At 42.5% G+C, this 22,482-nt stretch overlaps 25 pseudogenes; all 25 read left to right on the plus strand.

The window, feature by feature from the left end:
• Positions 1–573: 573 nt before the first annotated feature.
• On the plus strand, positions 574–692 carry LOC115926967 (annotated as a pseudogene).
• A 768-nt stretch (positions 693–1,460) lies between these two features.
• LOC115926915 lies at positions 1,461–1,579 on the plus strand (annotated as a pseudogene).
• Positions 1,580–2,344: 765 nt separating this feature from the next.
• LOC115926926 lies at positions 2,345–2,463 on the plus strand (annotated as a pseudogene).
• Positions 2,464–3,225: 762 nt separating this feature from the next.
• Positions 3,226–3,344, plus strand: LOC115926935 (annotated as a pseudogene).
• A 766-nt stretch (positions 3,345–4,110) lies between these two features.
• Positions 4,111–4,229, plus strand: LOC115926936 (annotated as a pseudogene).
• A 768-nt stretch (positions 4,230–4,997) lies between these two features.
• On the plus strand, positions 4,998–5,116 carry LOC115926975 (annotated as a pseudogene).
• A 768-nt stretch (positions 5,117–5,884) lies between these two features.
• LOC115926937 lies at positions 5,885–6,003 on the plus strand (annotated as a pseudogene).
• Positions 6,004–6,775: 772 nt separating this feature from the next.
• LOC115926990 lies at positions 6,776–6,894 on the plus strand (annotated as a pseudogene).
• Positions 6,895–7,662: 768 nt separating this feature from the next.
• LOC115927002 lies at positions 7,663–7,781 on the plus strand (annotated as a pseudogene).
• A 764-nt stretch (positions 7,782–8,545) lies between these two features.
• On the plus strand, positions 8,546–8,664 carry LOC115926938 (annotated as a pseudogene).
• Positions 8,665–9,433: 769 nt separating this feature from the next.
• On the plus strand, positions 9,434–9,552 carry LOC115926939 (annotated as a pseudogene).
• Positions 9,553–10,318: 766 nt separating this feature from the next.
• LOC115926940 lies at positions 10,319–10,437 on the plus strand (annotated as a pseudogene).
• A 769-nt stretch (positions 10,438–11,206) lies between these two features.
• On the plus strand, positions 11,207–11,325 carry LOC115926941 (annotated as a pseudogene).
• Positions 11,326–12,091: 766 nt separating this feature from the next.
• On the plus strand, positions 12,092–12,210 carry LOC115926942 (annotated as a pseudogene).
• Positions 12,211–12,976: 766 nt separating this feature from the next.
• LOC115926945 lies at positions 12,977–13,095 on the plus strand (annotated as a pseudogene).
• A 768-nt stretch (positions 13,096–13,863) lies between these two features.
• Positions 13,864–13,982, plus strand: LOC115926946 (annotated as a pseudogene).
• Positions 13,983–14,751: 769 nt separating this feature from the next.
• Positions 14,752–14,870, plus strand: LOC115926947 (annotated as a pseudogene).
• Positions 14,871–15,634: 764 nt separating this feature from the next.
• On the plus strand, positions 15,635–15,753 carry LOC115926948 (annotated as a pseudogene).
• Positions 15,754–16,519: 766 nt separating this feature from the next.
• Positions 16,520–16,638, plus strand: LOC115926949 (annotated as a pseudogene).
• A 766-nt stretch (positions 16,639–17,404) lies between these two features.
• On the plus strand, positions 17,405–17,523 carry LOC115926950 (annotated as a pseudogene).
• A 765-nt stretch (positions 17,524–18,288) lies between these two features.
• LOC115926951 lies at positions 18,289–18,407 on the plus strand (annotated as a pseudogene).
• A 769-nt stretch (positions 18,408–19,176) lies between these two features.
• On the plus strand, positions 19,177–19,295 carry LOC115926952 (annotated as a pseudogene).
• Positions 19,296–20,060: 765 nt separating this feature from the next.
• On the plus strand, positions 20,061–20,178 carry LOC115926966 (annotated as a pseudogene).
• Positions 20,179–20,944: 766 nt separating this feature from the next.
• On the plus strand, positions 20,945–21,063 carry LOC115926953 (annotated as a pseudogene).
• Positions 21,064–21,831: 768 nt separating this feature from the next.
• Positions 21,832–21,950, plus strand: LOC115926954 (annotated as a pseudogene).
• The last annotated feature ends 532 nt before the right edge of the window (positions 21,951–22,482 follow it).

The raw sequence follows: 22,482 nt of genomic DNA on the forward strand, positions 1-22,482 counted from the left end.
GACCTATAACTCCGTCCTTCCTTCCCTCCTTCAGTTCTATAACAAACTCCCGCCCCTCCCCCGCCCCATCCCATCCCTACCCGGCTCCTCCTTTTTCTTTTCTTCCATCCTCCATGTAGCATTATGGCAAAATGTTTTATCCGCAACCGTTTCCAAGACAGTGTCAATGCGCACACTCTTTGCGCATTATGACCATTACGTCATAAACAAAGACAAGGTGAATACTATATATCGCGTGTCGAGGTACTAGGTTTGCTCAAAGGCTTATTTGGAATATGACGTTAGCTTGTTATATTCCTCTTCCCCAGGGGGACCTGATCTCAACAAGGCATAGAAGTGCAGCTCTGGACTATTATTGATACCCCCAATAATATAGTTGAACAAGAGCTCCATCTACAGAGGACACAGTCTCTTAGTTGGAGAAGAGGCGTTCGGGCTAAATCCGTTTCCTCACCCAGTCGGGCACTTTGAAACAATCATGAACATCTGAAACTACTACTACCACCTCATTGAAAGAAATCAGATGGTGACGTCATTGTTAATCTTAAATAGGTTTAAATTGACGAATCTTTTGTCTACGACCATACCATGCTGAACATACCGATTATCGTCTGATCACCGAAGTCAAGAAACATAGGGCCTGGTCAGTAATTGGATGGGAGACCGCCTTTGAATACCGGGTGTTGTAGGCATTGTTTTTATTATTTGAATTAAATTACTGGTTTCTGCATCTTTTTTTCTTTTTTTTTTATCACACATTCTCATGAACATAACATGGCTTCATACAATATTTCAAGTGTTCACGCTTATCTGGAGGAAAGACGGGGAGCAAAAAAAGAATGACGAGTTTTTGGTGACTCTTCCCTTCTAAAAGAAGCTTATTATCGACCTATAACTCCGTCCTTCCTTCCCTCCTTCAGTTCTATAACAAACTCCCGCCCCTCCCCCGCCCCATCCCATCCCTACCCGGCTCCTCCTTTTTCTTTTCTTCCATCCTCCATGTAGCATTATGGCAAAATGTTTTATCCGCAACCGTTTCCAAGACAGTGTCAATGCGCACACTCTTTGCGCATGATGACCATTACGTCATAAACAAAGACAAGGTGAATACTATATATCGCGTGTCGAGGTACTAGGTTTGCTCAAAGGCTTATTTGGAATATGACGTTAGCTTGTTATATTCCTCTTCCCCAGGGGGACCTGATCTCAACAAGGCATAGAAGTGCAGCTCTGGACTATTATTGATACCCCCAATAATATGGTTGAACAAGAGCTCCATCTACAGAGGACACAGTCTCTTAGTTGGAAAAGAGGCGTTCGGGCTAAATCCGTTTCCTCACCGAGTCGGGCACTTTGAAACAATCATGAACATCTGAAACTACTACTACCACCCCATTGAAAGAAATCAGATGGTGACGTCATTGTTTAATGTTAAATAGGTTTAAATTGACGAGTCTTTTGTCTACGACCATACCATGCTGAACATACCGGTTCTCGTCCGATCACCGAAGTCAAGAAACATAGGGCCTGGTCAGTAATTGGATGGGAGACCGCCTTTGAATACCGGGTGTTGTAGGCATTTTTTTTTATTTGAATTGATTTATTGGTTTCTGCATCTTTTTTTTTTTTTTTCATCATACATTTTCATGAACATAACATGGCTTCATACAATATTTCAAGTGTTCACGCTTATCTGGAGGAAAGACGGGGAGCAAAAAAAAGATGACGAGTTTTTGGTGACTCTTCCCTTCTAAAAGAAGCTTATTATCGACCTATAACTCCGTCCTTCCTTCCCTCCTTCAGTTCTATAACAAACTCCCGCCCATCCCCCCGCCCCATCCCATCCCTGCCCGGCTCCTCCTTTTTCTTTTCTTCCATCCTCCATGTAGCATTATGGCAAAATGTTTTATCCGCAACCGTTTCCAAGACAGTGTCAATGCGCACACTCTTTGCGCATTATGACCATTACGTCATAAACAAAGACAAGGTGAATACTATATATCGCGTGTCGAGGTACTAGGTTTGCTCAAAGGCTTATTTGGAATATGACGTTAGCTTGTTATATTCCTCTTCCCCAGGGGGACCTGATCTCAACAAGGCATAGAAGTGCAGCTCTGGACTATTATTGATACCCCCAATAATATAGTTGAACAAGAGCTCCATCTACAGAGGACACAGTCTCTTAGTTGGAGAAGAGGCGTTCGGGCTAAATCCGTTTCCTCATCCAGTCGGGCACTTTGAAACAATCATGAACATCTGAAACTACTACTACCACCCCATTGAAAGAAATCAGATGGTGACGTCATTGTTTAATCTTAAATAGGTTTAAATTGACGAGTCTTTTGTCTACGACCATACCATGCTGAGCATACCGGTTCTCGTCCGATCACCGAAGTCAAGAAACATAGGGCCTGGTCAGTAATTGGATGGGAGACCGCCTTTGAATACCGGGTGTTGTAGGCATTTTTTTTTATTTGAATTGATTTATTGGTTTCTGCATCTTTTTTTTTTTTTTCATCATACATTTTCATGAACATAACATGGCTTCATACAATATTTCAAGTGTTCACGCTTATCTGGAGGAAAGACGGGGAGCAAAAAAAAGGATGACGAGTTTTTGGTGACTCTTCCCTTCTAAAAGAAGCTTATTATCGACCTATAACTCCGTCCTTCCTTCCCTCCTTCAGTTCTATAACAAACTCCCACCCCTCCCCTCCCCATCCCATCCCTACCCGGCTCCTCCTTTTTCTTTTCTTCCATCCTCCATGTAGCATTATGGTAAAATGTTTTATCCGCAACCGTTTCCAAGACAGTGTCAATGCGCACACTCTTTGCGCATTATGACCATTACGTCATAAACAAAGACAAGGTGAATACTATATATCGCGTGTCGAGGTACTAGGTTTGCTCAAAGGCTTATTTGGAATATGACGTTAGCTTGTTATATTCCTCTTCCCCAGGGGGACCTGATCTCAACAAGGCATAGAAGTGCAGCTCTGGACTATTATTGATACCCCCAATAATATAGTTGAACAAGAGCTCCATCTACAGAGGACACAGTCTCTTAGTTGGAGAAGAGGCGTTCGGGCTAAATCCGTTTCCTCACCCAGTCGGGCACTTTGAAACAATCATGAACATCTGAAACTACTACTACCACCCCATTGAAAGAAATCAGATGGTGACGTCATTGTTAATCTTAAATAGGTTTAAATTGACGAATCTTTTGTCTACGACCATACCATGCTGAACATACCGGTTATCGTCCGATCACCGAAGTCAAGAAACATAGGGCCTGGTCAGTAATTGGATGGGAGACCGCCTTTGAATACCGGGTGTTGTAGGCATTTTTTTTTTATTTGAATTGATTTATGGTTTCTGCATCTTTTTTTTTTTTTTTTTCATCATACATTTTCATGAACATAACATGGCTTCATACAATATTTCAAGTGTTCACGCTTATCTGGAGGAAAGACGGGGAGCAAAAAAAGGATGACGAGTTTTGGGTGACTCTTCCCTTCTAAAAGAAGCTTATTATCGACCTATAACTCCGTCCTTCCTTCCCTCCTTCACCTCTATAACAAACTCCCGCCCCTCCCCCCCCCCATCCCATCCCTGCCCGGCTCCTCCTTTTTCTTTTCTTCCATCCTCCATGTAGCATTATGGCAAAATGTTTTATCCGCAACCGTTTCCAAGACAGTGTCAATGCGCACACTCTTTGCGCATGATGACCATTACGTCATAAACAAAGACAAGGTGAATACTATATATCGCGTGTCGAGGTACTAGGTTTGCTCAAAGGCTTATTTGGAATATGACGTTAGCTTGTTATATTCCTCTTCCCCAGGGGGACCTGATCTCAACAAGGCATAGAAGTGCAGCTCTGGACTATTATTGATACCCCCAATAATATAGTTGAACAAGAGCTCCATCTACAGAGGACACAGTCTCTTAGTTGGAGAAGAGGCGTTCGGGCTAAATCCGTTTCCTCACCCAGTCGGGCACTTTGAAACAATCATGAACATCTGAAACTACTACTACCACCCCATTGAAAGAAATCAGATGGTGACGTCATTGTTTAATCTTAAATAGGTTTAAATTGACGAATCTTTTGTCTACGACCATACCATGCTGAACATACCGGTTATCGTCCGATCACCGAAGTCAAGAAACATAGGGCCTGGTCAGTAATTGGATGGGAGACCGCCTTTGAATACCGGGTGTTGTAGGCATTTTTTTATTATTTGAATTAATTTACTGGTTTCTGCATCTTTTTTTCTTTTTTTTTCATCACACATTTTCATGAACATAACATGGCTTCATACAATATTTCAAGTGTTCACGCTTATCTGGAGGAAAGACGGGGAGCAAAAAAAGAATGACGAGTTTTTGGTGACTCTTCCCTTCTAAAAGAAGCTTATTATCGACCTATAACTCCGTCCTTCCTTCCCTCCTTCACCTCTATAACAAACTCCCGCCCCTCCCCCCGCCCCATCCCATCCCTGCCCGGCTCCTCCTTTTTCTTTTCTTCCATCCTCCATGTAGCATTATGGCAAAATGTTTTATCCGCAACCGTTTCCAAGACAGTGTCAATGCGCACACTCTTTGCGCATGATGACCATTACGTCATAAACAAAGACAAAGTGAATACTATATATCGCGTGTCGAGGTACTAGGTTTGCTCAAAGGCTTATTTGGAATATGACGTTAGCTTGTTATATTCCTCTTCCCCAGGGGGACCTGATCTCAACAAGGCATAGAAGTGCAGCTCTGGACTTTTATTGATACCCCCAATAATATAGTTGAACAAGAGCTCCATCTACAGAGGACACAGTCTCTTAGTTGGAGAAGAGGCGTTCGGGCTAAATCCGTTTCCTCACCCAGTCGGGCACTTTGAAATAATCATGAACATCTGAAACTACTACTACCACCCCATTGAAAGAAATCAGATGGTGACGTCATTGTTTAATCTTAAATAGGTTTAAATTGACGAGTCTTTTGTCTACGACCATACCATGCTGAACATACCGGTTCTCGTCCGATCACCGAAGTCAAGAAACATAGGGCCTGGTCAGTAATTGGATGGGAGACCGCCTTTGAATACCGGGTGTTGTAGGCATTTTTTTTAATTTGAATTAATTTACTGGTTTCTGCATCTTTTTTTCTTTTTTTTTCATCACACATTTTCATGAACATAACATGGCTTCATACAATATTTCAAGTGTTCACGCTTATCTGGAGGAAAGACGGGGAGCAAAAAAAAAGATGACGAGTTTTTGGTGACTCTTCCCTTCTAAAAGAAGCTTATTATCGACCTATAACTCCGTCCTTCCTTCCCTCCTTCACCTCTATAACAAACTCCCGCCCCTCCCCCCGCCCCATCCCATCCCTGCCCGGCTCCTCCTTTTTCTTTTCTTCCATCCTCCATGTAGCATTATGGCAAAATGTTTTATCCGCAACCGTTTCCAAGACAGTGTCAATGCGCACACTCTTTGCGCATTATGACCATTACGTCATAAACAAAGACAAGGTGAATACTATATATCGCGTGTCGAGGTACTAGGTTTGCTCAAAGGCTTATTTGGAATATGACGTTAGCTTGTTATATTCCTCTTCCCCAGGGGGACCTGATCTCAACAAGGCATAGAAGTGCAGCTCTGGACTATTATTGATACCCCCAATAATATAGTTGAACAAGAGCTCCATCTACAGAGGACACAGTCTCTTAGTTGGAGAAGAGGCGTTCGGGCTAAATCCGTTTCCTCACCCAGTCGGGCACTTTGAAACAATCATGAACATCTGAAACTACTACTACCACCCCATTGAAAGAAATCAGATGGTGACGTCATTGTTTAATCTTAAATAGGTTTAAATTGACGAGTCTTTTGTCTACGACCATACCATGCTGAACATACCGGTTATCGTCCGATCACCGAAGTCAAGAAACATAGGGCCTGGTCAGTAATTGGATGGGAGACCGCCTTTGAATACCGGGTGTTGTAGGCATTTTTTTTTTATTTGAATTGATTTATTGGTTTCTGCATCTTTTTTTTCTTTTTTTTTCATCATACATTTTCATGAACATAACATGGCTTCATACAATATTTCAAGTGTTCACGCTTATCTGGAGGAAAGACGGGGAGCAAAAAAAAGGATGACGAGTTTTTGGTGACTCTTCCCTTCTAAAAGAAGCTTATTATCGACCTATAACTCCGTCCTTCCTTCCCTCCTTCACCTCTATAACAAACTCCCGCCCCTCCCCCCCCCCCCCCATCCCATCCCTGCCCGGCTCCTCCTTTTTCTTTTCTTCCATCCTCCATGTAGCATTATGGCAAAATGTTTTATCCGCAACCGTTTCCAAGACAGTGTCAATGCGCACACTCTTTGCGCATGATGACCATTACGTCATAAACAAAGACAAGGTGAATACTATATATCGCGTGTCGAGGTACTAGGTTTGCTCAAAGGCTTATTTGGAATATGACGTTAGCTTGTTATATTCCTCTTCCCCAGGGGGACCTGATCTCAACAAGGCATAGAAGTGCAGCTCTGGACTATTATTGATACCCCCAATAATATAGTTGAACAAGAGCTCCATCTACAGAGGACACAGTCTCTTAGTTGGAGAAGAGGCGTTCGGGCTAAATCCGTTTCCTCACCCAGTCGGGCACTTTGAAATAATCATGAACATCTGAAACTACTACTACCACCCATTGAAAGAAATCAGATGGTGACGTCATTGTTTAATCTTAAATAGGTTTAAATTGACGAGTCTTTTGTCTACGACCATACCATGCTGAACATACCGGTTCTCGTCCGATCACCGAAGTCAAGAAACATAGGGCCTGGTCAGTAATTGGATGGGAGACCGCCTTTGAATACCGGGTGTTGTAGGCATTTTTTTTTTTATTTGAATTAATTTACTGGTTTCTGCATCTTTTTTTTTTTTTTTCATCACACATTTTCATGAACATAACATGGCTTCATACAATATTTCAAGTGTTCACGCTTATCTGGAGGAAAGACGGGGAGCCAAAAAAAAGATGACGAGTTTTTGGTGACTCTTCCCTTCTAAAAGAAGCTTATTATCGACCTTTAACTCCGTCCTTCCTTCCCTCCTTCACCTCTATAACAAACTCCCGCCCATCCCCCCGCCCCATCCCATCCCTGCCCGGCTCCTCCTTTTTCTTTTCTTCCATCCTCCATGTAGCATTATGGCAAAATGTTTTATCCGCAACCGTTTCCAAGACAGTGTCAATGCGCACACTCTTTGCGCATTATGACCATTACGTCATAAACAAAGACAAGGTGAATACTATATATCGCGTGTCGAGGTACTAGGTTTGCTCAAAGGCTTATTTGGAATATGACGTTAGCTTGTTATATTCCTCTTCCCCAGGGGGACCTGATCTCAACAAGGCATAGAAGTGCAGCTCTGGACTATTATTGATACCCCCAATAATATAGTTGAACAAGAGCTCCATCTACAGAGGACACAGTCTCTTAGTTGGAGAAGAGGCGTTCGGGCTAAATCCGTTTCCTCACCCAGTCGGGCACTTTGAAACAATCATGAACATCTGAAACTACTACTACCACCCCATTGAAAGAAATCAGATGGTGACGTCATTGTTTAATCTTAAATAGGTTTAAATTGACGAGTCTTTTGTCTACGACCATACCATGCTGAACATACCGGTTCTCGTCCGATCACCGAAGTCAAGAAACATAGGGCCTGGTCAGTAATTGGATGGGAGACCGCCTTTGAATACCGGGTGTTGTAGGCATTTTTTTTAATTTGAATTGATTTATTGGTTTCTGCATCTTTTTTTTTTTTTTCATCATACATTTTCATGAACATAACATGGCTTCATACAATATTTCAAGTGTTCACGCTTATCTGGAGGAAAGACGGGGAGCAAAAAAAAGGATGACGAGTTTTTGGTGACTCTTCCCTTCTAAAAGAAGCTTATTATCGACCTATAACTCCGTCCTTCCTTCCCTCCTTCAGTTCTATAACAAACTCCCGCCCCTCCCCCGCCCCATCCCATCCCTACCCGGCTCCTCCTTTTTCTTTTCTTCCATCCTCCATGTAGCATTATGGCAAAATGTTTTATCCGCAACCGTTTCCAAGACAGTGTCAATGCGCACACTCTTTGCGCATGATGACCATTACGTCATAAACAAAGACAAGGTGAATACTATATATCGCGTGTCGAGGTACTAGGTTTGCTCAAAGGCTTATTTGGAATATGACGTTAGCTTGTTATATTCCTCTTCCCCAGGGGGACCTGATCTCAACAAGGCATAGAAGTGCAGCTCTGGACTATTATTGATACCCCCAATAATATAGTTGAACAAGAGCTCCATCTACAGAGGACACAGTCTCTTAGTTGGAGAAGAGGCGTTCGGGCTAAATCCGTTTCCTCACCCAGTCGGGCACTTTGAAACAATCATGAACATCTGAAACTACTACTACCACCCCATTGAAAGAAATCAGATGGTGACGTCATTGTTTAATCTTAAATAGGTTTAAATTGACGAGTCTTTTGTCTACGACCATACCATGCTGAACATACCGGTTATCGTCCGATCACCGAAGTCAAGAAACATAGGGCCTGGTCAGTAATTGGATGGGAGACCGCCTTTGAATACCGGGTGTTGTAGGCATTTTTTTTATTATTTGAATTAATTTACTGGTTTCTGCATCTTTTTTTCTTTTTTTTTCATCACACATTTTCATGAACATAACATGGCTTCATACAATATTTCAAGTGTTCACGCTTATCTGGAGGAAAGACGGGGAGCAAAAAAAGAATGACGAGTTTTTGGTGACTCTTCCCTTCTAAAAGAAGCTTATTATCGACCTATAACTCCGTCCTTCCCTCCCTCCTTCACCTCTATAACAAACTCCCGCCCCTCCCCCCGCCCCATCCCATCCCTGCCCGGCTCCTCCTTTTTCTTTTCTTCCATCCTCCATGTAGCATTATGGCAAAATGTTTTATCCGCAACCGTTTCCAAGACAGTGTCAATGCGCACACTCTTTGCGCATGATGACCATTACGTCATAAACAAAGACAAGGTGAATACTATATATCGCGTGTCGAGGTACTAGGTTTGCTCAAAGGCTTATTTGGAATATGACGTTAGCTTGTTATATTCCTCTTCCCCAGGGGGACCTGATCTCAACAAGGCATAGAAGTGCAGCTCTGGACTATTATTGATACCCCCAATAATATAGTTGAACAAGAGCTCCATCTACAGAGGACACAGTCTCTTGGTTGGAAAAGAGGCGTTCGGGCTAAATCCGTTTCCTCACCCAGTCGGGCACTTTGAAACAATCATGAACATCTGAAACTACTACTACCACCCCATTGAAAGAAATCAGATGGTGACGTCATTGTTTAATCTTAAATAGGTTTAAATTGACGAGTCTTTTGTCTACGACCATACCATGCTGAACATACCGGTTATCGTCCGATCACCGAAGTCAAGAAACATAGGGCCTGGTCAGTAATTGGATGGGAGACCGCCTTTGAATACCGGGTGTTGTAGGCATTTTTTTTATTATTTGAATTAATTTACTGGTTTCTGCATCTTTTTTTTTTTTTTTCATCACACATTTTCATGAACATAACATGGCTTCATACAATATTTCAAGTGTTCACGCTTATCTGGAGGAAAGACGGGGAGCAAAAAAAAGGATGACGAGTTTTTGGTGACTCTTCCCTTCTAAAAGAAGCTTATTATCGACCTATAACTCCGTCCTTCCTTCCCTCCTTCAGTTCTATAACAAACTCCCGCCCCTCCCCCGCCCCATCCCATCCCTACCCGGCTCCTCCTTTTTCTTTTCTTCCATCCTCCATGTAGCATTATGGCAAAATGTTTTATCCGCAACCGTTTCCAAGACAGTGTCAATGCGCACACTCTTTGCGCATTATGACCATTACGTCATAAACAAAGACAAGGTGAATACTATATATCGCGTGTCGAGGTACTAGGTTTGCTCAAAGGCTTATTTGGAATATGACGTTAGCTTGTTATATTCCTCTTCCCCAGGGGGACCTGATCTCAACAAGGCATAGAAGTGCAGCTCTGGACTATTATTGATACCCCCAATAATATAGTTGAACAAGAGCTCCATCTACAGAGGACACAGTCTCTTAGTTGGAGAAGAGGCGTTCGGGCTAAATCCGTTTCCTCACCCAGTCGGGCACTTTGAAACAATCATGAACATCTGAAACTACTACTACCACCTCATTGAAAGAAATCAGATGGTGACGTCATTGTTAATCTTAAATAGGTTTAAATTGACGAGTCTTTTGTCTACGACCATACCATGCTGAACATACCGGTTATCGTCCGATCACCGAAGTCAAGAAACATAGGGCCTGGTCAGTAATTGGATGGGAGACCGCCTTTGAATACCGGGTGTTGTAGGCATTGTTTTTATTATTTGAATTAATTACTGGTTTCTGCATCTTTTTTTCTTTTTTTTTCATCACACATTTTCATGAACATAACATGGCTTCATACAATATTTCAAGTGTTCACGCTTATCTGGAGGAAAGACGGGGAGCAAAAAAAAGGATGACGAGTTTTTGGTGACTCTTCCCTTCTAAAAGAAGCTTATTATCGACCTATAACTCCGTCCTTCCTTCCCTCCTTCACCTCTATAACAAACTCCCGCCCCTCCCCCCGCCCCATCCCATCCCTGCCCGGCTCCTCCTTTTTCTTTTCTTCCATCCTCCATGTAGCATTATGGCAAAATGTTTTATCCGCAACCGTTTCCAAGACAGTGTCAATGCGCACACTCTTTGCGCATGATGACCATTACGTCATAAACAAAGACAAGGTGAATACTATATATCGCGTGTCGAGGTACTAGGTTTGCTCAAAGGCTTATTTGGAATATGACGTTAGCTTGTTATATTCCTCTTCCCCAGGGGGACCTGATCTCAACAAGGCATAGAAGTGCAGCTCTGGACTATTATTGATACCCCCAATAATATAGTTGAACAAGAGCTCCATCTACAGAGGACACAGTCTCTTAGTTGGAGAAGAGGCGTTCGGGCTAAATCCGTTTCCTCACCCAGTCGGGCACTTTGAAACAATCATGAACATCTGAAACTACTACTACCACCCCATTGAAAGAAATCAGATGGTGACGTCATTGTTTAATCTTAAATAGGTTTAAATTGACGAGTCTTTTGTCTACGACCATACCATGCTGAACATACCGGTTATCGTCCGATCACCGAAGTCAAGAAACATAGGGCCTGGTCAGTAATTGGATGGGAGACCGCCTTTGAATACCGGGTGTTGTAGGCATTTTTTTTATTATTTGAATTAATTTACTGGTTTCTGCATCTTTTTTTTTTTTTTTCATCACACATTTTCATGAACATAACATGGCTTCATACAATATTTCAAGTGTTCACGCTTATCTGGAGGAAAGACGGGGAGCAAAAAAAAGGATGACGAGTTTTTGGTGACTCTTCCCTTCTAAAAGAAGCTTATTATCGACCTATAACTCCGTCCTTCCTTCCCTCCTTCAGTTCTATAACAAACTCCCGCCCCTCCCCCGCCCCATCCCATCCCTACCCGGCTCCTCCTTTTTCTTTTCTTCCATCCTCCATGTAGCATTATGGCAAAATGTTTTATCCGCAACCGTTTCCAAGACAGTGTCAATGCGCACACTCTTTGCGCATTATGACCATTACGTCATAAACAAAGACAAGGTGAATACTATATATCGCGTGTCGAGGTACTAGGTTTGCTCAAAGGCTTATTTGGAATATGACGTTAGCTTGTTATATTCCTCTTCCCCAGGGGGACCTGATCTCAACAAGGCATAGAAGTGCAGCTCTGGACTATTATTGATACCCCCAATAATATAGTTGAACAAGAGCTCCATCTACAGAGGACACAGTCTCTTAGTTGGAGAAGAGGCGTTCGGGCTAAATCCGTTTCCTCACCCAGTCGGGCACTTTGAAACAATCATGAACATCTGAAACTACTACTACCACCCCATTGAAAGAAATCAGATGGTGACGTCATTGTTAATCTTAAATAGGTTTAAATTGACGAATCTTTTGTCTACGACCATACCATGCTGAACATACCGGTTATCGTCCGATCACCGAAGTCAAGAAACATAGGGCCTGGTCAGTAATTGGATGGGAGACCGCCTTTGAATACCGGGTGTTGTAGGCATTTTTTTTATTATTTGAATTAATTACTGGTTTCTGCATCTTTTTTTCTTTTTTTTCATCACACATTTTCATGAACATAACATGGCTTCATACAATATTTCAAGTGTTCACGCTTATCTGGAGGAAAGACGGGGAGCAAAAAAAGGATGACGAGTTTTTGGTGACTCTTCCCTTCTAAAAGAAGCTTATTATCGACCTATAACTCCGTCCTTCCTTCCCTCCTTCACCTCTATAACAAACTCCCGCCCCTCCCCCGCCCCATCCCATCCCTGCCCGGCTCCTCCTTTTTCTTTTCTTCCATCCTCCATGTAGCATTATGGCAAAATGTTTTATCCGCAACCGTTTCCAAGACAGTGTCAATGCGCACACTCTTTGCGCATGATGACCATTACGTCATAAACAAAGACAAGGTGAATACTATATATCGCGTGTCGAGGTACTAGGTTTGCTCAAAGGCTTATTTGGAATATGACGTTAGCTTGTTATATTCCTCTTCCCCAGGGGGACCTGATCTCAACAAGGCATAGAAGTGCAGCTCTGGACTATTATTGATACCCCCAATAATATAGTTGAACAAGAGCTCCATCTACAGAGGACACAGTCTCTTAGTTGGAGAAGAGGCGTTCGGGCTAAATCCGTTTCCTCACCCAGTCGGGCACTTTGAAACAATCATGAACATCTGAAACTACTACTACCACCCCATTGAAAGAAATCAGATGGTGACGTCATTGTTTAATCTTAAATAGGTTTAAATTGACGAGTCTTTTGTCTACGACCATACCATGCTGAACATACCGGTTATCGTCCGATCACCGAAGTCAAGAAACATAGGGCCTGGTCAGTAATTGGATGGGAGACCGCCTTTGAATACCGGGTGTTGTAGGCATTTTTTTTATTATTTGAATTAATTTACTGGTTTCTGCATCTTTTTTTTTTTTTTTTTCATCACACATTTTCATGAACATAACATGGCTTCATACAATATTTCAAGTGTTCACGCTTATCTGGAGGAAAGACGGGGAGCAAAAAAAAGGATGACGAGTTTTTGGTGACTCTTCCCTTCTAAAAGAAGCTTATTATCGACCTATAACTCCGTCCTTCCTTCCCTCCTTCAGTTCTATAACAAACTCCCGCCCCTCCCCCGCCCCATCCCATCCCTACCCGGCTCCTCCTTTTTCTTTTCTTCCATCCTCCATGTAGCATTATGGCAAAATGTTTTATCCGCAACCGTTTCCAAGACAGTGTCAATGCGCACACTCTTTGCGCATTATGACCATTACGTCATAAACAAAGACAAGGTGAATACTATATATCGCGTGTCGAGGTACTAGGTTTGCTCAAAGGCTTATTTGGAATATGACGTTAGCTTGTTATATTCCTCTTCCCCAGGGGGACCTGATCTCAACAAGGCATAGAAGTGCAGCTCTGGACTATTATTGATACCCCCAATAATATAGTTGAACAAGAGCTCCATCTACAGAGGACACAGTCTCTTAGTTGGAGAAGAGGCGTTCGGGCTAAATCCGTTTCCTCACCCAGTCGGGCACTTTGAAACAATCATGAACATCTGAAACTACTACTACCACCTCATTGAAAGAAATCAGATGGTGACGTCATTGTTAATCTTAAATAGGTTTAAATTGACGAGTCTTTTGTCTACGACCATACCATGCTGAACATACCGGTTATCGTCCGATCACCGAAGTCAAGAAACATAGGGCCTGGTCAGTAATTGGATGGGAGACCGCCTTTGAATACCGGGTGTTGTAGGCATTGTTTTTATTATTTGAATTAATTTACTGGTTTCTGCATCTTTTTTTCTTTTTTTTTCATCACACATTTTCATGAACATAACATGGCTTCATACAATATTTCAAGTGTTCACGCTTATCTGGAGGAAAGACGGGGAGCAAAAAAAAGGATGACGAGTTTTTGGTGACTCTTCCCTTCTAAAAGAAGCTTATTATCGACCTATAACTCCGTCCTTCCCTCCCTCCTTCACCTCTATAACAAACTCCCGCCCCTCCCCCGCCCCATCCCATCCCTGCCCGGCTCCTCCTTTTTCTTTTCTTCCATCCTCCATGTAGCATTATGGCAAAATGTTTTATCCGCAACCGTTTCCAAGACAGTGTCAATGCGCACACTCTTTGCGCATGATGACCATTACGTCATAAACAAAGACAAGGTGAATACTATATATCGCGTGTCGAGGTACTAGGTTTGCTCAAAGGCTTATTTGGAATATGACGTTAGCTTGTTATATTCCTCTTCCCCAGGGGGACCTGATCTCAACAAGGCATAGAAGTGCAGCTCTGGACTATTATTGATACCCCCAATAATATAGTTGAACAAGAGCTCCATCTACAGAGGACACAGTCTCTTAGTTGGAGAAGAGGCGTTCGGGCTAAATCCGTTTCCTCACCCAGTCGGGCACTTTGAAACAATCATGAACATCTGAAACTACTACTACCACCCCATTGAAAGAAATCAGATGGTGACGTCATTGTTTAATCTTAAATAGGTTTAAATTGACGAGTCTTTTGTCTACGACCATACCATGCTGAACATACCGGTTATCGTCCGATCACCGAAGTCAAGAAACATAGGGCCTGGTCAGTAATTGGATGGGAGACCGCCTTTGAATACCGGGTGTTGTAGGCATTTTTTTATTATTTGAATTAATTTACTGGTTTCTGCATCTTTTTTTTTTTTTTCATCACACATTTTCATGAACATAACATGGCTTCATACAATATTTCAAGTGTTCACGCTTATCTGGAGGAAAGACGGGGAGCAAAAAAAAGGATGACGAGTTTTTGGTGACTCTTCCCTTCTAAAAGAAGCTTATTATCGACCTATAACTCCGTCCTTCCTTCCCTCCTTCAGTTCTATAACAAACTCCCGCCCCTCCCCCGCCCCATCCCATCCCTACCCGGCTCCTCCTTTTTCTTTTCTTCCATCCTCCATGTAGCATTATGGCAAAATGTTTTATCCGCAACCGTTTCCAAGACAGTGTCAATGCGCACACTCTTTGCGCATTATGACCATTACGTCATAAACAAAGACAAGGTGAATACTATATATCGCGTGTCGAGGTACTAGGTTTGCTCAAAGGCTTATTTGGAATATGACGTTAGCTTGTTATATTCCTCTTCCCCAGGGGGACCTGATCTCAACAAGGCATAGAAGTGCAGCTCTGGACTATTATTGATACCCCCAATAATATAGTTGAACAAGAGCTCCATCTACAGAGGACACAGTCTCTTAGTTGGAGAAGAGGCGTTCGGGCTAAATCCGTTTCCTCACCCAGTCGGGCACTTTGAAACAATCATGAACATCTGAAACTACTACTACCACCCCATTGAAAGAAATCAGATGGTGACGTCATTGTTAATCTTAAATAGGTTTAAATTGACGAATCTTTTGTCTACGACCATACCATGCTGAACATACCGGTTATCGTCCGATCACCGAAGTCAAGAAACATAGGGCCTGGTCAGTAATTGGATGGGAGACCGCCTTTGAATACCGGGTGTTGTAGGCATTTTTTTATTATTTGAATTAAATTACTGGTTTCTGCATCTTTTTTTCTTTTTTTTCATCACACATTTTCATGAACATAACATGGCTTCATACAATATTTCAAGTGTTCACGCTTATCTGGAGGAAAGACGGGGAGCAAAAAAAAGGATGACGAGTTTTTGGTGACTCTTCCCTTCTAAAAGAAGCTTATTATCGACCTATAACTCCGTCTTCCTTCCCTCCTTCAGTTCTATAACAAACTCCCGCCCCTCCCCCGCCCCATCCCATCCCTGCCCGGCTCCTCCTTTTTCTTTTCTTCCATCCTCCATGTAGCATTATGGCAAAATGTTTTATCCGCAACCGTTTCCAAGACAGTGTCAATGCGCACACTCTTTGCGCATGATGACCATTACGTCATAAACAAAGACAAGGTGAATACTATATATCGCGTGTCGAGGTACTAGGTTTGCTCAAAGGCTTATTTGGAATATGACGTTAGCTTGTTATATTCCTCTTCCCCAGGGGGACCTGATCTCAACAAGGCATAGAAGTGCAGCTCTGGACTATTATTGATACCCCCAATAATATAGTTGAACAAGAGCTCCATCTACAGAGGACACAGTCTCTTAGTTGGAGAAGAGGCGTTCGGGCTAAATCCGTTTCCTCACCCAGTCGGGCACTTTGAAACAATCATGAACATCTGAAACTACTACTACCACCCCATTGAAAGAAATCAGATGGTGACGTCATTGTTTAATCTTAAATAGGTTTAAATTGACGAGTCTTTTGTCTACGACCATACCATGCTGAACATACCGGTTATCGTCCGATCACCGAAGTCAAGAAACATAGGGCCTGGTCAGTAATTGGATGGGAGACCGCCTTTGAATACCGGGTGTTGTAGGCATTTTTTTATTATTTGAATTAATTTACTGGTTTCTGCATCTTTTTTTTTTTTTTTTCATCACACATTTTCATGAACATAACATGGCTTCATACAATATTTCAAGTGTTCACGCTTATCTGGAGGAAAGACGGGGAGCAAAAAAAGAATGACGAGTTTTGGTGACTCTTCCCTTCTAAAAGAAGCTTATTATCGACCTATAACTCCGTCCTTCCCTCCCTCCTTCACCTCTATAACAAACTCCCGCCCCTCCCCCCGCCCCATCCCATCCCTGCCCGGCTCCTCCTTTTTCTTTTCTTCCATCCTCCATGTAGCATTATGGCAAAATGTTTTATCCGCAACCGTTTCCAAGACAGTGTCAATGCGCACACTCTTTGCGCATGATGACCATTACGTCATAAACAAAGACAAGGTGAATACTATATATCGCGTGTCGAGGTACTAGGTTTGCTCAAAGGCTTATTTGGAATATGACGTTAGCTTGTTATATTCCTCTTCCCCAGGGGGACCTGATCTCAACAAGGCATAGAAGTGCAGCTCTGGACTATTATTGATACCCCCAATAATATAGTTGAACAAGAGCTCCATCTACAGAGGACACAGTCTCTTAGTTGGAGAAGAGGCGTTCGGGCTAAATCCGTTTCCTCACCCAGTCGGGCACTTTGAAACAATCATGAACATCTGAAACTACTACTACCACCCCATTGAAAGAAATCAGATGGTGACGTCATTGTTTAATCTTAAATAGGTTTAAATTGACGAGTCTTTTGTCTACGACCATACCATGCTGAACATACCGGTTATCGTCCGATCACCGAAGTCAAGAAACATAGGGCCTGGTCAGTAATTGGATGGGAGACCGCCTTTGAATACCGGGTGTTGTAGGCATTTTTTTATTATTTGAATTAATTTACTGGTTTCTGCATCTTTTTTTTTTTTTTTCATCACACATTTTCATGAACATAACATGGCTTCATACAATATTTCAAGTGTTCACGCTTATCTGGAGGAAAGACGGGGAGCAAAAAAAAGGATGACGAGTTTTTGGTGACTCTTCCCTTCTAAAAGAAGCTTATTATCGACCTATAACTCCGTCCTTCCTTCCCTCCTTCAGTTCTATAACAAACTCCCGCCCCTCCCCCGCCCCATCCCATCCCTACCCGGCTCCTCCTTTTTCTTTTCTTCCATCCTCCATGTAGCATTATGGCAAAATGTTTTATCCGCAACCGTTTCCAAGACAGTGTCAATGCGCACACTCTTTGCGCATTATGACCATTACGTCATAAACAAAGACAAGGTGAATACTATATATCGCGTGTCGAGGTACTAGGTTTGCTCAAAGGCTTATTTGGAATATGACGTTAGCTTGTTATATTCCTCTTCCCCAGGGGGACCTGATCTCAACAAGGCATAGAAGTGCAGCTCTGGACTATTATTGATACCCCCAATAATATAGTTGAACAAGAGCTCCATCTACAGAGGACACAGTCTCTTAGTTGGAGAAGAGGCGTTCGGGCTAAATCCGTTTCCTCACCCAGTCGGGCACTTTGAAACAATCATGAACATCTGAAACTACTACTACCACCCCATTGAAAGAAATCAGATGGTGACGTCATTGTTAATCTTAAATAGGTTTAAATTGACGAGTCTTTTGTCTACGACCATACCATGCTGAACATACCGGTTATCGTCCGATCACCGAAGTCAAGAAACATAGGGCCTGGTCAGTAATTGGATGGGAGACCGCCTTTGAATACCGGGTGTTGTAGGCATTTTTTTATTATTTGAATTAAATTACTGGTTTCTGCATCTTTTTTTCTTTTTTTTTCATCACACATTTTCATGAACATAACATGGCTTCATACAATATTTCAAGTGTTCACGCTTATCTGGAGGAAAGACGGGGAGCAAAAAAAAGGATGACGAGTTTTTGGTGACTCTTCCCTTCTAAAAGAAGCTTATTATCGACCTATAACTCCGTCCTTCCTTCCCTCCTTCACCTCTATAACAAACTCCCGCCCCTCCCCCCGCCCCATCCCATCCCTGCCCGGCTCCTCCTTTTTCTTTTCTTCCATCCTCCATGTAGCATTATGGCAAAATGTTTTATCCGCAACCGTTTCCAAGACAGTGTCAATGCGCACACTCTTTGCGCATGATGACCATTACGTCATAAACAAAGACAAGGTGAATACTATATATCGCGTGTCGAGGTACTAGGTTTGCTCAAAGGCTTATTTGGAATATGACGTTAGCTTGTTATATTCCTCTTCCCCAGGGGGACCTGATCTCAACAAGGCATAGAAGTGCAGCTCTGGACTATTATTGATACCCCCAATAATATAGTTGAACAAGAGCTCCATCTACAGAGGACACAGTCTCTTAGTTGGAGAAGAGGCGTTCGGGCTAAATCCGTTTCCTCACCCAGTCGGGCACTTTGAAACAATCATGAACATCTGAAACTACTACTACCACCCCATTGAAAGAAATCAGATGGTGACGTCATTGTTTAATCTTAAATAGGTTTAAATTGACGAGTCTTTTGTCTACGACCATACCATGCTGAACATACCGGTTATCGTCCGATCACCGAAGTCAAGAAACATAGGGCCTGGTCAGTAATTGGATGGGAGACCGCCTTTGAATACCGGGTGTTGTAGGCATTTTTTTATTATTTGAATTAATTACTGGTTTCTGCATCTTTTTTTTTTTTTTTTCATCACACATTTTCATGAACATAACATGGCTTCATACAATATTTCAAGTGTTCACGCTTATCTGGAGGAAAGACGGGGAGCAAAAAAAAGGATGACGAGTTTTTGGTGACTCTTCCCTTCTAAAAGAAGCTTATTATCGACCTATAACTCCGTCCTTCCTTCCCTCCTTCAGTTCTATAACAAACTCCCGCCCCTCCCCCGCCCCATCCCATCCCTACCCGGCTCCTCCTTTTTCTTTTCTTCCATCCTCCATGTAGCATTATGGCAAAATGTTTTATCCGCAACCGTTTCCAAGACAGTGTCAATGCGCACACTCTTTGCGCATTATGACCATTACGTCATAAACAAAGACAAGGTGAATACTATATATCGCGTGTCGAGGTACTAGGTTTGCTCAAAGGCTTATTTGGAATATGACGTTAGCTTGTTATATTCCTCTTCCCCAGGGGGACCTGATCTCAACAAGGCATAGAAGTGCAGCTCTGGACTATTATTGATACCCCCAATAATATAGTTGAACAAGAGCTCCATCTACAGAGGACACAGTCTCTTAGTTGGAGAAGAGGCGTTCGGGCTAAATCCGTTTCCTCACCCAGTCGGGCACTTTGAAACAATCATGAACATCTGAAACTACTACTACCACCCCATTGAAAGAAATCAGATGGTGACGTCATTGTTAATCTTAAATAGGTTTAAATTGACGAGTCTTTTGTCTACGACCATACCATGCTGAACATACCGGTTTCGTCCGATCACCGAAGTCAAGAAACATAGGGCCTGGTCAGTAATTGGATGGGAGACCGCCTTTGAATACCGGGTGTTGTAGGCATTTTTTTTATATTTGAATTAATTTACTGGTTTCTGCATCTTTTTTTCTTTTTTTCATCACACATTTTCATGAACATAACATGGCTTCATACAATATTTCAAGTGTTCACGCTTATCTGGAGGAAAGACGGGGAGCAAAAAAAAGGATGACGAGTTTTTGGTGACTCTTCCCTTCTAAAAGAAGCTTATTATCGACCTATAACTCCGTCCTTCCTTCCCTCCTTCAGTTCTATAACAAACTCCCGCCCCTCCCCCGCCCCATCCCATCCCTGCCCGGCTCCTCCTTTTTCTTTTCTTCCATCCTCCATGTAGCATTATGGCAAAATGTTTTATCCGCAACCGTTTCCAAGACAGTGTCAATGCGCACACTCTTTGCGCATGATGACCATTACGTCATAAACAAAGACAAGGTGAATACTATATATCGCGTGTCGAGGTACTAGGTTTGCTCAAAGGCTTATTTGGAATATGACGTTAGCTTGTTATATTCCTCTTCCCCAGGGGGACCTGATCTCAACAAGGCATAGAAGTGCAGCTCTGGACTATTATTGATACCCCCAATAATATAGTTGAACAAGAGCTCCATCTACAGAGGACACAGTCTCTTAGTTGGAGAAGAGGCGTTCGGGCTAAATCCGTTTCCTCACCCAGTCGGGCACTTTGAAACAATCATGAACATCTGAAACTACTACTACCACCCCATTGAAAGAAATCAGATGGTGACGTCATTGTTTAATCTTAAATAGGTTTAAATTGACGAGTCTTTTGTCTACGACCATACCATGCTGAACATACCGGTTATCGTCCGATCACCGAAGTCAAGAAACATAGGGCCTGGTCAGTAATTGGATGGGAGACCGCCTTTGAATACCGGGTGTTGTAGGCATTTTTTTTATTATTTGAATTAATTTACTGGTTTCTGCATCTTTTTTTCTTTTTTTTTCATCACACATTTTCATGAACATAACATGGCTTCATACAATATTTCAAGTGTTCACGCTTATCTGGAGGAAAGACGGGGAGCAAAAAAAGAATGACGAGTTTTTGGTGACTCTTCCCTTCTAAAAGAAGCTTATTATCGACCTATAACTCCGTCCTTCCTTCCCTCCTTCACCTCTATAACAAACTCCCGCCCCTCCCCCCCCCCCATCCCATCCCTGCCCGGCTCCTCCTTTTTCTTTTTTCCATCCTCCATGTAGCATTATGGCAAAATGTTTTATCCGCAACCGTTTCCAAGACAGTGTCAATGCGCACACTCTTTGCGCATGATGACCATTACGTCATAAACAAAGACAAGGTGAATACTATATATCGCGTGTCGAGGTACTAGGTTTGCTCAAAGGCTTATTTGGAATATGACGTTAGCTTGTTATATTCCTCTTCCCCAGGGGGACCTGATCTCAACAAGGCATAGAAGTGCAGCTCTGGACTATTATTGATACCCCCAATAATATAGTTGAACAAGAGCTCCATCTACAGAGGACACAGTCTCTTAGTTGGAGAAGAGGCGTTCGGGCTAAATCCGTTTCCTCACCCAGTCGGGCACTTTGAAACAATCATGAACATCTGAAACTACTACTACCACCCCATTGAAAGAAATCAGATGGTGACGTCATTGTTTAATCTTAAATAGGTTTAAATTGACGAGTCTTTTGTCTACGACCATACCATGCTGAACATACCGGTTATCGTCCGATCACCGAAGTCAAGAAACATAGGGCCTGGTCAGTAATTGGATGGGAGACCGCCTTTGAATACCGGGTGTTGTAGGCATTTTTTTTATTATTTGAATTAATTTACTGGTTTCTGCATCTTTTTTTTTTTTTTTTCATCACACATTTTCATGAACATAACATGGCTTCATACAATATTTCAAGTGTTCACGCTTATCTGGAGGAAAGACGGGGAGCAAAAAAAAAGGATGACGAGTTTTTGGTGACTCTTCCCTTCTAAAAGAAGCTTATTATCGACCTATAACTCCGTCCTTCCTTCCCTCCTTCAGTTCTATAACAAACTCCCGCCCCTCCCCCGCCCCATCCCATCCCTACCCGGCTCCTCCTTTTTCTTTTCTTCCATCCTCCATGTAGCATTATGGCAAAATGTTTTATCCGCAACCGTTTCCAAGACAGTGTCAATGCGCACACTCTTTGCGCATTATGACCATTACGTCATAAACAAAGACAAGGTGAATACTATATATCGCGTGTCGAGGTACTAGGTTTGCTCAAAGGCTTATTTGGAATATGACGTTAGCTTGTTATATTCCTCTTCCCCAGGGGGACCTGATCTCAACAAGGCATAGAAG

The sequence above is a fragment of the Strongylocentrotus purpuratus genome, unplaced genomic scaffold (assembly GCF_000002235.5).
Source record: "Strongylocentrotus purpuratus isolate Spur 01 unplaced genomic scaffold, Spur_5.0 spur5_scaffold_2, whole genome shotgun sequence".
NCBI classification, from domain to species: domain Eukaryota; kingdom Metazoa; phylum Echinodermata; class Echinoidea; order Camarodonta; family Strongylocentrotidae; genus Strongylocentrotus; species Strongylocentrotus purpuratus.